Raw genomic sequence first — 12,485 nt, forward strand, 5'->3', positions numbered from 1 at the left:
TCCTCTCTCTCTTCCCCTCCCCCACTCTCATTTTCTCTCGCTCTCTCTCTCTCAAAAATAAACATTAAAAATATATTTAAAAAAAAAAGGTCTTCCTTACATGCTGAGGTGAGAGTACACAAAAGAGACCCGTTAAGGGACAATCACTTACACGTGCTTACTAGTAGGCAGTGCAGCAGTGTCAGAAGTTTCTCGAAGATGAAAAGGAGAGGGAAAAAAAATGGAAATTCCCATCATTAAATTATCGGCTTTGTATTTGTTGCTTTACCTATTTCGTGTCAGTTGATAACCACAGAGACAGACATCACTGTTCCCATTTTACAGCAAAGAAAACTGGGATCTGGAGGAGCACTGGACACTGTTAGTGGTACCCAAAGTCCATTCTTCCCTTCTTCTCCTGAAGAAAACCCCATCCCAAAGTACTGGTCTGGAAGTGGGCAGAGATGTCCAATCAGATACAAAGACAGACAGCCCACGCCTGTGAAGAGGTTTCTGACTTCCTCTGAATACCGTACTGTATAGATGTGAGCCACCTTGAGGAAGAAGCCAAAACAGAAGCTGGAGCCAACAAGGCATCTGGCGCAGTGGAAAGATGCTGAGTACCTGAACTACAGAACTGACCAACATGGAGCCTGTCCTGCCTCTGGGTTTCTTGTGAAATAACAAATTTCCTGATCACTCCAGTGAGCCTGAAGGTAGTTTCTGACACTCTCCTAACTGACACAAGAGTTTTATTTCTCCAAGGTCACCTGCAGTAAGCGGCAGAGCAAGTGTTTGAACCAACATTGTTCTGGCTTGAAACTGGGCTTTTTCCACTAAACCACACTGTGGCATGAACTTTGACAAGTGTTTTTTCTCATCATACGATCATGCGATGTGAGAGCTAGGAAGGATCTTACTTCACCATATGCAGGAAAATACGTTTACCTCATCAAAACGATTTAAGCAAACACAGAGGAGAAACATATTATTGGCAAGAATTCCCAGGATTTCATATTCTGAAGAACTTCTCATTTCATATGCATTTAATTTTTAGTAGAATATGAATTCACATGCCTTTAATAAATGGAATTGAGCTCTTAAAGAGCATTCTAAGTTATTGTTAATTTTCTTAGGTGTGATAATGGTATTGTGGTTATGGAGGAGAATGTCCTTGTCCACAAGAGAGGCATACTGAAGTATTTAATGGTAAAGAGTCACAGTGTCTGAAACCTATTTTCACTGGTACAATAAACTATTACATGTAGAGAAAAAGAGAGAGAGAGTCATAAAGCAAATTACTGAGTTTAGGTAGAGGAAATATGGGTGTTCACTGAATTATTCTTCCAAGTTCTCTACATGTTTGAAAGTTTGAGTGTGGGGGAATATGATGCAGAGACAGTGTGGATGTTACTGGAATAACCTGGGGACTTTAAAAAATACTTACAGGAAGGCCTCACCCGGGATTGTGGCCTAGGCACAGGTAATTCCAATGTGTACAACTAGTATGGTGGAAAGAGCCTGAGCTTTGAAGTCACAACTCTAATAGTCCCAATTCCAGAAAGACAGCTCTGAAAATTTTCCTAGGCTATGTTTTATTCATGAAAAATTGCCAGTGTTTTAAACTTAACATAAGCATTAATCCAACAATAAAGAAGTTTCCCTCAGACGTATACTGGGTGACACAAGAAATATTCAGTTAATAAACCATAATTTTAATGAAACATATATTAAGCCTTCTGTGCAGGGGGCACGAAGAGGGGAGTTGACTTAGTTCTTCCTAAACAAATCTATTCATAGAGTCTATGGCTCAACATGCCAAAAGTTAGTTTACAAAAATGAAAAAAAAAGAAACAAAAAAACAGAGAACAATATTTAAGAAGAAGCATTAAGTAATTTAACCTCTCTTAAGAAAAAAAAAAGGTCTTACTAAAATCATGTTCTTTATTCCATGCCAAAGATGAGTCATAATCTGTTAAACTATAAGGCAAGGAGGATTTCTTGAAAAACACACAACTCCAATTCTCCAAATTCAAATTTGTGTAACTTACTTAAAGATACTCCAGTGAGCCTTACATACGGAAAAAAGCTCTCTAAGGTCCCATATCTAAATTTCAGCTGGAGCAGAGGCCTCCTCAGTTCTATTTGTCTTTCTTAAAACATATGTGTCTGGGGTATGGGATAGAGGTGAATAAATGGTAGATAAAATAGAGAAATAAAAAACAAATGACAAACTTTAAAATATAATTCCTATAATACGGATTTTATCTTGAAAATATACCTTATGACCTAGGTGGCTTTTTAAAAGTTTTACTGATATACAATAAATGCACAGATTTAAAATGTATAATTTGGTAAGTTCTGACGTATGTATATATCCCTGAAACCATCACAGCAATCAAGAAAATGAACACAACTATCCTAGGTGGCCTCTGAATCAAATAGAAGTGTGATGATTCTTGCCCAGATATAGTTTTCAGGAAAAGAAATCCTTCAAAGAAATTGTTACTGAAACAACAACAGCCACCACCACAAAGAAATCTATATACAAGTGTCCAAATAGTTTCATCAACAGACAAAATACACATTGAGGCTTTGGATTTTTTTTCCCCCAATTTAAATCTAAAAGACAACAATGGATGTTATTCTATCTTAGATTTAGGCCCAAATAAACAAACAAATATACTCTAAAAACAAAGAGACTCTTAATACTTTCAAATGTCCAGGGAAATGAAAACAAAAGTCATGGGCACACAGCATTGTTTGAGAATTTAAATACACACACATATCAGGAATTTTGGCTAATTGTGAAGCAAAATAATTTAGAAAGATTGTATCTACATATTATAGCAATGCAGACTTCCTAAATTTGGCAAATTAGCCCATCTCACAGGCAGGGCTGTTTCAGGCAAAACTAAGGAAGAAAGAGTGCTCTCCAGTAACCGCCAAAAGGCTCTTTCCTCCCTTCTTGGTGCTTCTTCTGTTTCTCAGGGAACACCCCTTCTTTACAGGACCCTCGTTAATATATCAGTCCTCCCAAACCTATGGAATAATTTTTGGCCTCAAGAACCTGAACCATGTCCATGGTGTGTCTATATACATTCCATTCTCAAGTGCAGAGTTTCTGCTTCCAGCAGGCATAGCTAGTGAATGCAGTAAACGGCTAGGATGTATGCTCTATTCCCTTTCCTTCCCCTTCCTTGCTGAGCAGTTGCAGTAGCTGGAAAGGGGACTTCACTACCCTCAGGTGCCTAAGGCACAAAGAAGGCCTGCTAACCATCTTTGCCCAAAGTGAACAGAAAAGATGGATTCCCATGAAGACGAGCCAGGCATGTCCACTTGACCTAGGACTCAGCTTACTGTAGCAGCCTACAACAGACTTCCCATCAAGCTAAACCCCATATTGCCTAATACAAGAGATTTAATTTTCATGTGGGGATCTTCTGTCTCCCCAAATGGACTGTGAACACCGTTATGAACAGGTGTGATGTCTTACTGGTCTCTGATACCCCCAAGTACTTGGGACATGTATTAAGTATTTATGAATAAAAATTTAAAAATAAAAATCATTGCAATAGATTGTATCATACTAATGCTATTTGTACTGTAAAAACACTTAGATATATCTACTTTAATATCTGAGCTGGAAAGGTACACTTGAGGGTTTTGTTTGTTTAGGAAATTACATGGTTTTGACAATCATGGAAACAAAAAATTAGTTCTTTACATATACTAGACAAAGCAAACTTAAGATTTTCTTGTTAATTGTGCAATATAGCCAAGATGACTACATTGCCATTGTGCAATTTTCAGTGTTACACATTTTTTTCAGGCTCTGTCACAAAGAAAACAAAGCAAAGGGAGAAAACAACTTTAAAAGTATAAAGAAAACCAAGGAGAAATTTCAAACAGTATCCACTGTTAGGTTTCCCAGGGTTCATAAATGAGGATGATTTCATGATTTCTAGTGGAAACCTCCAACAACATTTTAGGTGTTTAATATTTCAACTCAAACCCAAATTGTACATTTAAATGGAGTTTCGCTTTAGGAGTTAGGATTCCTTTTTTTTTTTTTTAATGTTTGTTCATTTATTTTAAGAGAGTGAACGGAAGCAGAGGAGGGGCAGAGAGAGAGGGGAAGAGAGAGAATCCCAAGCAGCCTCCATGCCCAGCACAGAGCAACAACATGGGGCTTGATGCCACAACTGTGAGATCATGACCTGAGCCGAAATGAAGAGTTGGACGTTCAACCGACTGAGCCACCCAGGCAGCCTCAGGATTCTTTTATACCAAGTCGAAGGATATAAAATCCATACAAAGGAATCTTACTTTTTTTTCCAATCGTTATTACACAATGTTTAGTTATGACTACTTCACATAGTAAATAAAAAGCTCTATACACACCAGAATGGTTTGGAATGTAATTCCTACAAGGATGAGAATATTTGTCTCTTTTCTCCACTGCTGTAATATATGTGCCTAGTAAAAGTAGCTGGCACATAGTAAGTGTTCAATAAATATCTGCTGAATGAACTGAATAAATGAATAAATAGAAGCTAGGAATGAGATAGAGGTGTACAAAAAAAAAATCAAGTTTTTTCTATGAGGTACAGATTTCATAAAATGCAATTTCTGGAAAACTCTCTTATTTAATCAACTCTAAAATGCAGTTTATCTAATCTTATATTTTAATTGTTTAAATAAAAAGTAACAATGGTCTGCTTGTTTTCTAAATCAAAAGGAGGAGTCATTTTGTTTAATCAAACTGAAAGGTTTCCTACTACTGATGTCTGAATAATGTCAGGTATTTAGAGAAACTATTAAACATTCACTCCAAATCAATGGATTTGGGTCCTTAGGAAACTTTCTACTCAAGGGATTTTTATGTAAATCTTTTTTGTTTAAAAATACATATTCATTTTCATACCCTTTGATTTTCTGGGTGAAAAGAACCCTTAAAATCAAAACAAAAGTTAACTCAAAGGGATACATTTCATTTGAGTTGAAGCCATGGAAGACAATAAAGCTGATGGTTACTTTACTAGGAACCATTAATCATTCAACAATGGTGAACCCTGGAAAACCTCACAGTGGACATGGTCTGATGTTCTGTCTGGTTTTAAGGAGTTAACAACAAAACAAAACAAAACAAAGGAGCTGCTCTTCCCATCTAACTGGATGTTCTCAGGCCAGCCACCCCCGAGGTGGTCAGGTGGCGAAGGTCATTGCTGAGACAGCTCCAGGACTCGCCAGCGCACTGGGTGCGGAGAGGAAGGAACACAACAAAGCTTGGATGTTTAGATGTTTCAAGGTAACGTGGACAGAAAAATGCTGTGGGTATCCTCCAATGAAAGAAATTAGTAGAAAAATAGTAAATAATGAACACATCACAGTTTTCCCTTTTCACCATCCCACATAAACTAAAACTTGGTTTTAGGTTTACAAAATGGCCCCTGAAGTTTTGCATAGATAAGATGATCAGAGAGCTCCTCTGCTGAGATAAGGCAAATTTTATAGAGAGAAAATTTTACATTTTGCCTCAGTCTCATAAGAGCAGACTGAACCAAGTGAAAACCCCTACTCCATACCTTATGCAGAGGCAAAGGCAAAAGAGAGCTAAAGAAAAAACGTGCTGTGATGGAGGAAAAGAAAACAGATGCAAAAAGACAGAGCAAATAAGAAAGATGCTGCATTAAAAGACACACAAACTCATGTGGAAACACTAAGAAAATTGAAAACAATGGTAGAACAAAGGGAAGGGGGTTGCGAAAAACAGATCAAGTTTAAATAAAGGATGGACTGTTTTAATCATTTTATTTAATATGTTAAAAGTAAACGTTCAGTACTACAGAGTTATACAGACCACCACCCAAGATTACAAACATCAATGTAGACTTTAAATTCAAAAGTGGAAAAGAAATCTGATCGTTCCAAGTTTCCATCAGTTGGAAGCTGAACAATAAGGACAAAAAGACAATATATTTTTAAAAGTTGCTTTCTACTTAACAACCTTGCATTTGAGGATCATTGTTCCCTATACTTAATATTAAATGGGATGAATAATATTTCTCGTATGTGCCACTCATCTGAATAGGTCTTACTCTGAGTACACTAGAATTTCATTTCCACTTAAAAAAGTGACATCGTGAGGTTGTGACAACTCTTCTCTAATAACCAGAGAGGAAACGCTAAATTCAAAGAAACTTACATAATGTGTTAACTCCAGCTTTTGACTTTTAAAGACTGTTAACTCACTTTTAGGGACAAGAGGGGAAAAAAAACTACTTCCATAAAATACAGCCTTTCCACGTGTGTCTTCACTCACCTTCCTAAATCAAAGATTAGCTGGAATACAAGAAATCTTCCAGGCCAGTATACATATTCTGAATTGTGCACATTTCACTGCATTCGAGGTATAAATTAAATGAGCAAGGGAGGGGTCCTACAGCCGAGTAATCCTTTTGAAATTTAAAAGTAAATAATGTGATTAATTTTTCCCTTTGGATATACTTCTAATGGAATCTGATGTATCTGAACTTTTTTTTTCCTGAAATGCACGTGCAGGTTTTACAAGTTTTAACCTAATAAAATGTGTTATCTTCTCAATACGTAGTTTATTCTTCAACATCAACATCTGCTATAACCCAGGATAAAACAAAACTCGGTGTTAACATTAAAGTCCCATTCAATTAAACCAAAGTTCCTTGCCTCTTTAGGAGTTACCTTACATAATCTTGTGAACACACCAATAAGAAGTCTCTTCAAACATAAAGTTAAAAGGAAAAACGCCCTTCAGACAAACAAGCTAAAAGGTTACAATTTTTAAATAATGATAAACAAATATCCATTTCTAAATCCTAATGTTTATTTTGTATTTGCTTGCAACTTGTCCTTCTCTAATGCTTTCAAAAAGCACTTATAACCCCTGCAACGTTCTCTCTGAGTGAGGGCAGGGTAACTGCCTTCTGTCTTCCCGCTGAAAGGATAAGAACGTGAACAGTAGTGGAAATGAAGTGTACCGCTCAAGGTCACGTGCCAATCAGTAGCACTGCTCAGTCTAGAACTCCATGGACCTCGATTCTAAGTTTGTCAATAGATAATGCATATATTATTTTCCTCTCCTTTGGATCATTGACAAAGCACACAGTTAAGCATTTTCCTAATGTTAGAGGACAAGGATAGAAATCACAAGTCCTAAAAGTTATTTCTCTCTTTCCTCTTCTTTCCATGCAATTCTTCATCAGAAACACTGCTTCTTCAAAAGTTGGAGACATCACATACATCTGTAAAATGCTAATCAATATTCCAATGCCTTCACAGCAGTGTTAAAGAAAAGAGATATGAGGTGCGGAAACAATGTCATGCTAAAATGTGTCAAGTGAAAACAAACTACTTTGCATCTCACAGACCAGACCCTTAAGTGTAGTTTCTAAGTGCCCATAACTTAATGTTTTTAAGTTCCATCTGAGATTGGTTGCTTTAAAAATATATGAACAAAAAAGGGCAAGTTTACTAAATTGTTTTAGCCAATAAAAATGCAATATATTCAACTAAATTGGGTAACTGAACAAAGGATCCACATTGTAGTAGATGGTTCACATTTTTGAAAAGTTTTAACAATGTTATGAAACACTATACACTTCTGAGTAGATTAGTATTCAGATTTCTTTGCTGAGGATATCTCATGAAAGCTATTTCTTGCATTTTATAATTTCAGAGAGCACAGTAATTAAACTGCATTATATTGACAGGTAAAACAGAATGATTCTATAAATGAAGCAGCTGGAAGGTCCCATCAATTTTGCTTATTTAAAAAAATATATTCTCCCATTGTGTAATGCCTATTAAATGTGCAGTCAGGTTTAAAGTTTAAGTGTTTTACCTCCTAATTACATATACCTCCTTTATGATTCCTGTTACACTATTTACTACAACTATTTCAAAAGTTAATTATTTATTAAGACTGCTCAAGAGGGGCGCCTGGGTGGCGCAGTCGGTTAAGCGTCCGACTTCAGCCAGGTCACGATCTCGCGGTCCGTGAGTTCGAGCCCCGCGTCAGGCTCTGGGCTGATGGCTCAGAGCCTGGAGCCTGTTTCCGATTCTGTGTCTCCCTCTCTCTCTGCCCCTCCCCCGTTCATGCTCTGTCTCTCTCTGTCCCGAAAAATAAATAAACGTTGCAAAAAAAAATTTAAAAAAAAAAGACTGCTCAAGAGAAAGAGTCTCACTCTTGAATGGAAAGAGAAATAAAGCTTTGGTCCTTAAGGAAATGATACTACTTTATTTTCACAGTGTTGACTTGAAAAATTTTCTTTATTATTATTAATTCTGAAGCCAATAACAACATCACATCATCATCTGGGACATCCAAATTAGAATCTGTATAATTCATGTTAATTGCAATGACATCGAACTTAGTGGCAGGAAAGTGTGGGAGTCAGAAAGTTTTACAATAAAAAATGGACATGTCAGATAACAAAGAAAGATATTCAATATGTACTTTTCAGACTATTTTAAGTTTAATTTTCAAAATGAGAAATGTTTCCTTAATAAAACATAAGTTTTACTATAATTCCCCTTATTTACTCTCGTTACAAAAATAATAATTAAGAATGTAAAAATTCAATTCAGCAATACTAATAATAGCATTCTCCACAGTATCACTTATAATGTCATTCAACTACTCATAAACAACTTGAGAATAACAGTATTTAATTCATTATACAGCATTCATTAAGCTTCTTTATATATCCAACACTCTGCTAGGCACCAGAGATTAAATTATGAATAATACACTATTCTTACCCTCAAAGAGCTTTTTCTGTTTAGTAGAGGAGAAAATCACAGGTAGCAGCAAATGTGTGATAGGTACCATTATAAGAGAGTTTTACAGTCTGTTATACAGTCATACAGTCATACAGTCTGTTATGTATATTTAAATGAAAGAGCGATCAACTCATCTAATAACTAAATTTCATAAAGACTCATATAAACTCTGGTTTAAAAGTATAAATTCAATTAACATCATGCACATGGATAGGAATTCTGCATATTTCATGATGGCTATAATTCTCTATCGTTACCAAAATGTATTTCTTTTTAACTTTTTTTTTTTAACCTTTATTTATTTTTGAGACACAGAGAGAGCATGAACGGGGGAGGGTCAGAGAGAGAGAGACACAGAATCTGAAACAGGCTCCAGGCTCTGAGCTGTCAGCACAGAGCCCGACGCACGGACTGCGAGATCATGACCTGAGCCGAAGTCGGACGCTTAACTGACCGAGCCACCCAGGCGCCCCACCAAAATTTATTTCTAAAAAATATAGTCATCCATGGTTCAAGACAGACAAGAAACACTACACAGAATTAAATTCGAAAAGATGTACCAAACACTAGTCAAGATCTTTGAATATATGAATTCATTCCGACCTCACAATAACCCTATGAAGCAAATGCTTCTATTATTCCCATTTTACAGATGAGGCATCTGAAGTTCACTTGACCCTGGTCACAAAGATAACAAGAGGAAATTCTGGGACCTGAACTAAAGTGTGGTTCTGAAGGCCATACTCTCAATTTCTACACTAGACATCCTCACTGCAGATGGTGATGATGAGGGACAACACCCAACACTCTGTGACAGGCACTCTCTTATTTACCTTTACAGCAACCCTTTGAGGAAAAGTCATCCTTTCCATTTACAAAAGAAAACCGGCACAGACCGGGTTTGAAACTTGCCCAAGGTCAGACAGCCCTCAAGGGTAGGCGGCAAGATTCAAACGCAGGCAGCACAGCTCCACCGTGCTATGAGGTCTCTCAGTGATTCAGTCTTAGATTCAAGAAAAGGGCCCCAAGAAGAAATTTATTAAACAATTCCAAAAGGCTTTGTATAAGTCTTCCTGAAGCACTTTGCAAGGTTTTGGGGCTTATGACAAGCACTTCCTTACGACAGCATTTACATTTGAGTCAACATTACTACTTTGGGTTGATCATAAACACATTTCTGCTCTTTAAAAAGAAATCTCTGTAGAAACTTGGCAGATTTCAGTACAGGAACAATCTATTCTTTAAAATTAAATTTAGTAACAACTTATTCTGGTTAGTCTGAAAGAGAAGGAGAGAATGAACTACTAAGAGGCCTTTCTTATACTTCAATATTTCAAAACATGTTTGGTTTGGCCTAATTTGAATCTTGTGGACTAGACCAGACCTTGATTCAAAAAAGGTACTACCATTTTTAAACAGGCTGAATTCTCAAAAGTGACCTCAGATGCCAATTCAGAGTAACTATTTTTCATAATTTTTCTTCTATCTCAAATTAAATATTAAAGATCCATAAGGCAAGATTCTCATAAAGCACACATGGGCAGCAGGTAGGTGTACCTTTGAACCACCCACAACCAAGAAACCAATTAAATTTTACAAAATTCCATAGCATGACATTGTTTAAGAGCAATCAAGTATACAAAAGACAGATATCAAAAGAAAAAAAATCCATATTTATCCCACTGTGCCCAGTGCCTGAGAAATAAAAAATTCTGTGTTGTATGCCTCGCTTGAATAGAGGGGAGAGAAAGATGAAGTGTCAAGCTGGATTTCCACCTTACCTTGCACTCCTCCAACAGGTTCAAAGACTTCATAGTCTTTAATACCGAAATCATTTTTTTTTCAAAAGGGAACCCATAAAACTATTTTAAAATAAAAATACTAAGCCAGGCCACTAGACAACCTGTCTTCCCTTGCTCTATCCCCACACATCCAAAATAAAAATACCTTTTGCTTTGCCTTCATTAAATAAAAGTTTAACTTTGATTTAGAGTAAAATGTACCCATTAGACGTTTTACACTTTTTGCAGGTTATAGAGTCTATTAGATCTCATCGCTGACTATTACCGCTCACTAAGCATCCTAAGACAGAAAACATGCCATTACCGCTCATTTTATAAGCGTTATAATGCCCCGATGGTGGAAGTCTGGCAATACCTAGAAATACAGCAAGGCTGGTGAATAAGGAGTCGAGGGGCGGGGGAAGAGAGAGCGAGGGAGGGAGGCAGTCGCCACCTCAAATCCACGCCGGACCAGGAACCTCCAGCCCACAACGTGATCCCTGCCCTCCTCAAAGTGGACCGGCTACATCTTAACAGATTCCCCCCCCCCCCCAAAAAAAACCCCAACACGGTACTCACCCTTCTGCGAAGAAGTCGGCACCGGGTCCAGCTCCGAGTGGGTCGGGGTGGCAGCGAGGGAGGGGACGTCTGGGCAGTGGGCGGGGGGTGTCGGTGCGTCACTCGAGTGCAGGACGGTGAGTTCGAGGGGTGGGAGCGGAGAGGAACAGGGCAATCAAGTCACGGCCGAAAAAGGAGGAGAAACGGGGGTGGGGGTGGAGAGCCCCTTCCCTAAAATAAACCCACCGGCTCCTGCGACCCCTTACCCCAGGGAGGGAAAATATATCAGGGGAAATAATAGACTGACAAATTTCTAAAACGACGAGGAGCGAGGAACAGACTTTAATTTAAAGGGGGGAAATTGAGCGAGGGCTGGAGGGGAGATAGAGAGAAGTGGCTCTGGATCTATCCCATGCCTTTGCAGTCCCCAAGCAGAGGAGGCTGGCAGAGGGGAAGTTGCAGCGGCTCCTGAGGAGAGGGAGGAGGAGGAGGAGGTGGAGGAGGAGGAGGAGGAGGAGGAGGTTACACCGTAACAAGTACAGACAGACAGCCATGGATCAGAGGGGCGCTGCGAGCAGGGGCGGCCGCGGCGGGGCGAGCGGCGGCGGCGGCGGCGGCAGCACCCCCTGCTCGGCTCGCTCGAGACATTTAATTGGATTGATGGGTTGTGCAGTGACTCACAGACTTTACAGAGTCGTACAGCAGTCCCCGCCCAGCTGGACAGGGGAGATGCGGCGGGGACGGGCGGGGAAAGGGGGCCGAAGAAGAGCCGGGAGGGGAGGAGGCGACTGAGAGGGCGAGGCGTTGGGGGGGCGGGGAGCGGAGCGGAGCAAGTGGCGAATGGCAAATCCCGCCGCTCCGACGGGCGTGGGCGTCGGCCAATCACGACGCGGCTCCATAGGCGGCTGGCTTCGCCCCTGGCCCAATGAGTCTTCTAAGGACACTGCCGCGAACGGGGCGGGGGAAGTGGAGTGGGGGGTGGGGAGAGGTGGGTGGACGTTGAAGTGGGGGGTGGAGGGAAAGATGAGGCGCCGGAGACCGGCGGAGTCACTCTGCCCTCCTAGCTCCAGAAGTGCGTCTTCCGCCAATCCGAAGGCTGCGTGGGGGTGATGGACGCAAGCGTGTGACCAATGAGGAGGAGAAGGTGCCGCCCCGAGCCGGAGGGGAAGGAGTGGGCGGGCCAACGCCTTCCCCTCCCTCCCGCTCGGTTCGGGTCAGTCACGCAAATAACAGTGTGAGGGCTGGGGCTGCGCGGGGGGGCGGCGGAGGGGCCGCGCTGCTGGCGGCGTGACAGCGAAAGGGACTGGCTGTGCTGCCGACTCCGCACCGGCAGGAGGAGGCGGC

The 12,485-nt window shown here is 39.9% G+C and overlaps 1 protein-coding gene across 4 annotated transcripts in view; it reads right to left on the reverse strand.

The window, feature by feature from the left end:
* The window catches only part of SERTAD2 (SERTA domain containing 2), a 116,641-nt gene extending 104,723 nt beyond the window's left edge, over positions 1 to 11,918 (reverse strand). For 3 of the 4 annotated variants that reach the window (XM_047853422.1, XM_047853423.1, XM_047853420.1), the window contains exon 1: positions 11,163 to 11,918. The gene's annotated coding sequence lies outside the window, so the exon portion shown is untranslated. The remainder of the gene's footprint in view (positions 1 to 11,162) is intronic. The other variant, XM_047853419.1, reaches the window with a different exon arrangement.
* Positions 11,919 to 12,485: the final 567 nt, after the last annotated feature.

Source organism: Prionailurus viverrinus, chromosome A3, assembly GCF_022837055.1.
Source record: "Prionailurus viverrinus isolate Anna chromosome A3, UM_Priviv_1.0, whole genome shotgun sequence".
NCBI classification, from domain to species: domain Eukaryota; kingdom Metazoa; phylum Chordata; class Mammalia; order Carnivora; family Felidae; genus Prionailurus; species Prionailurus viverrinus.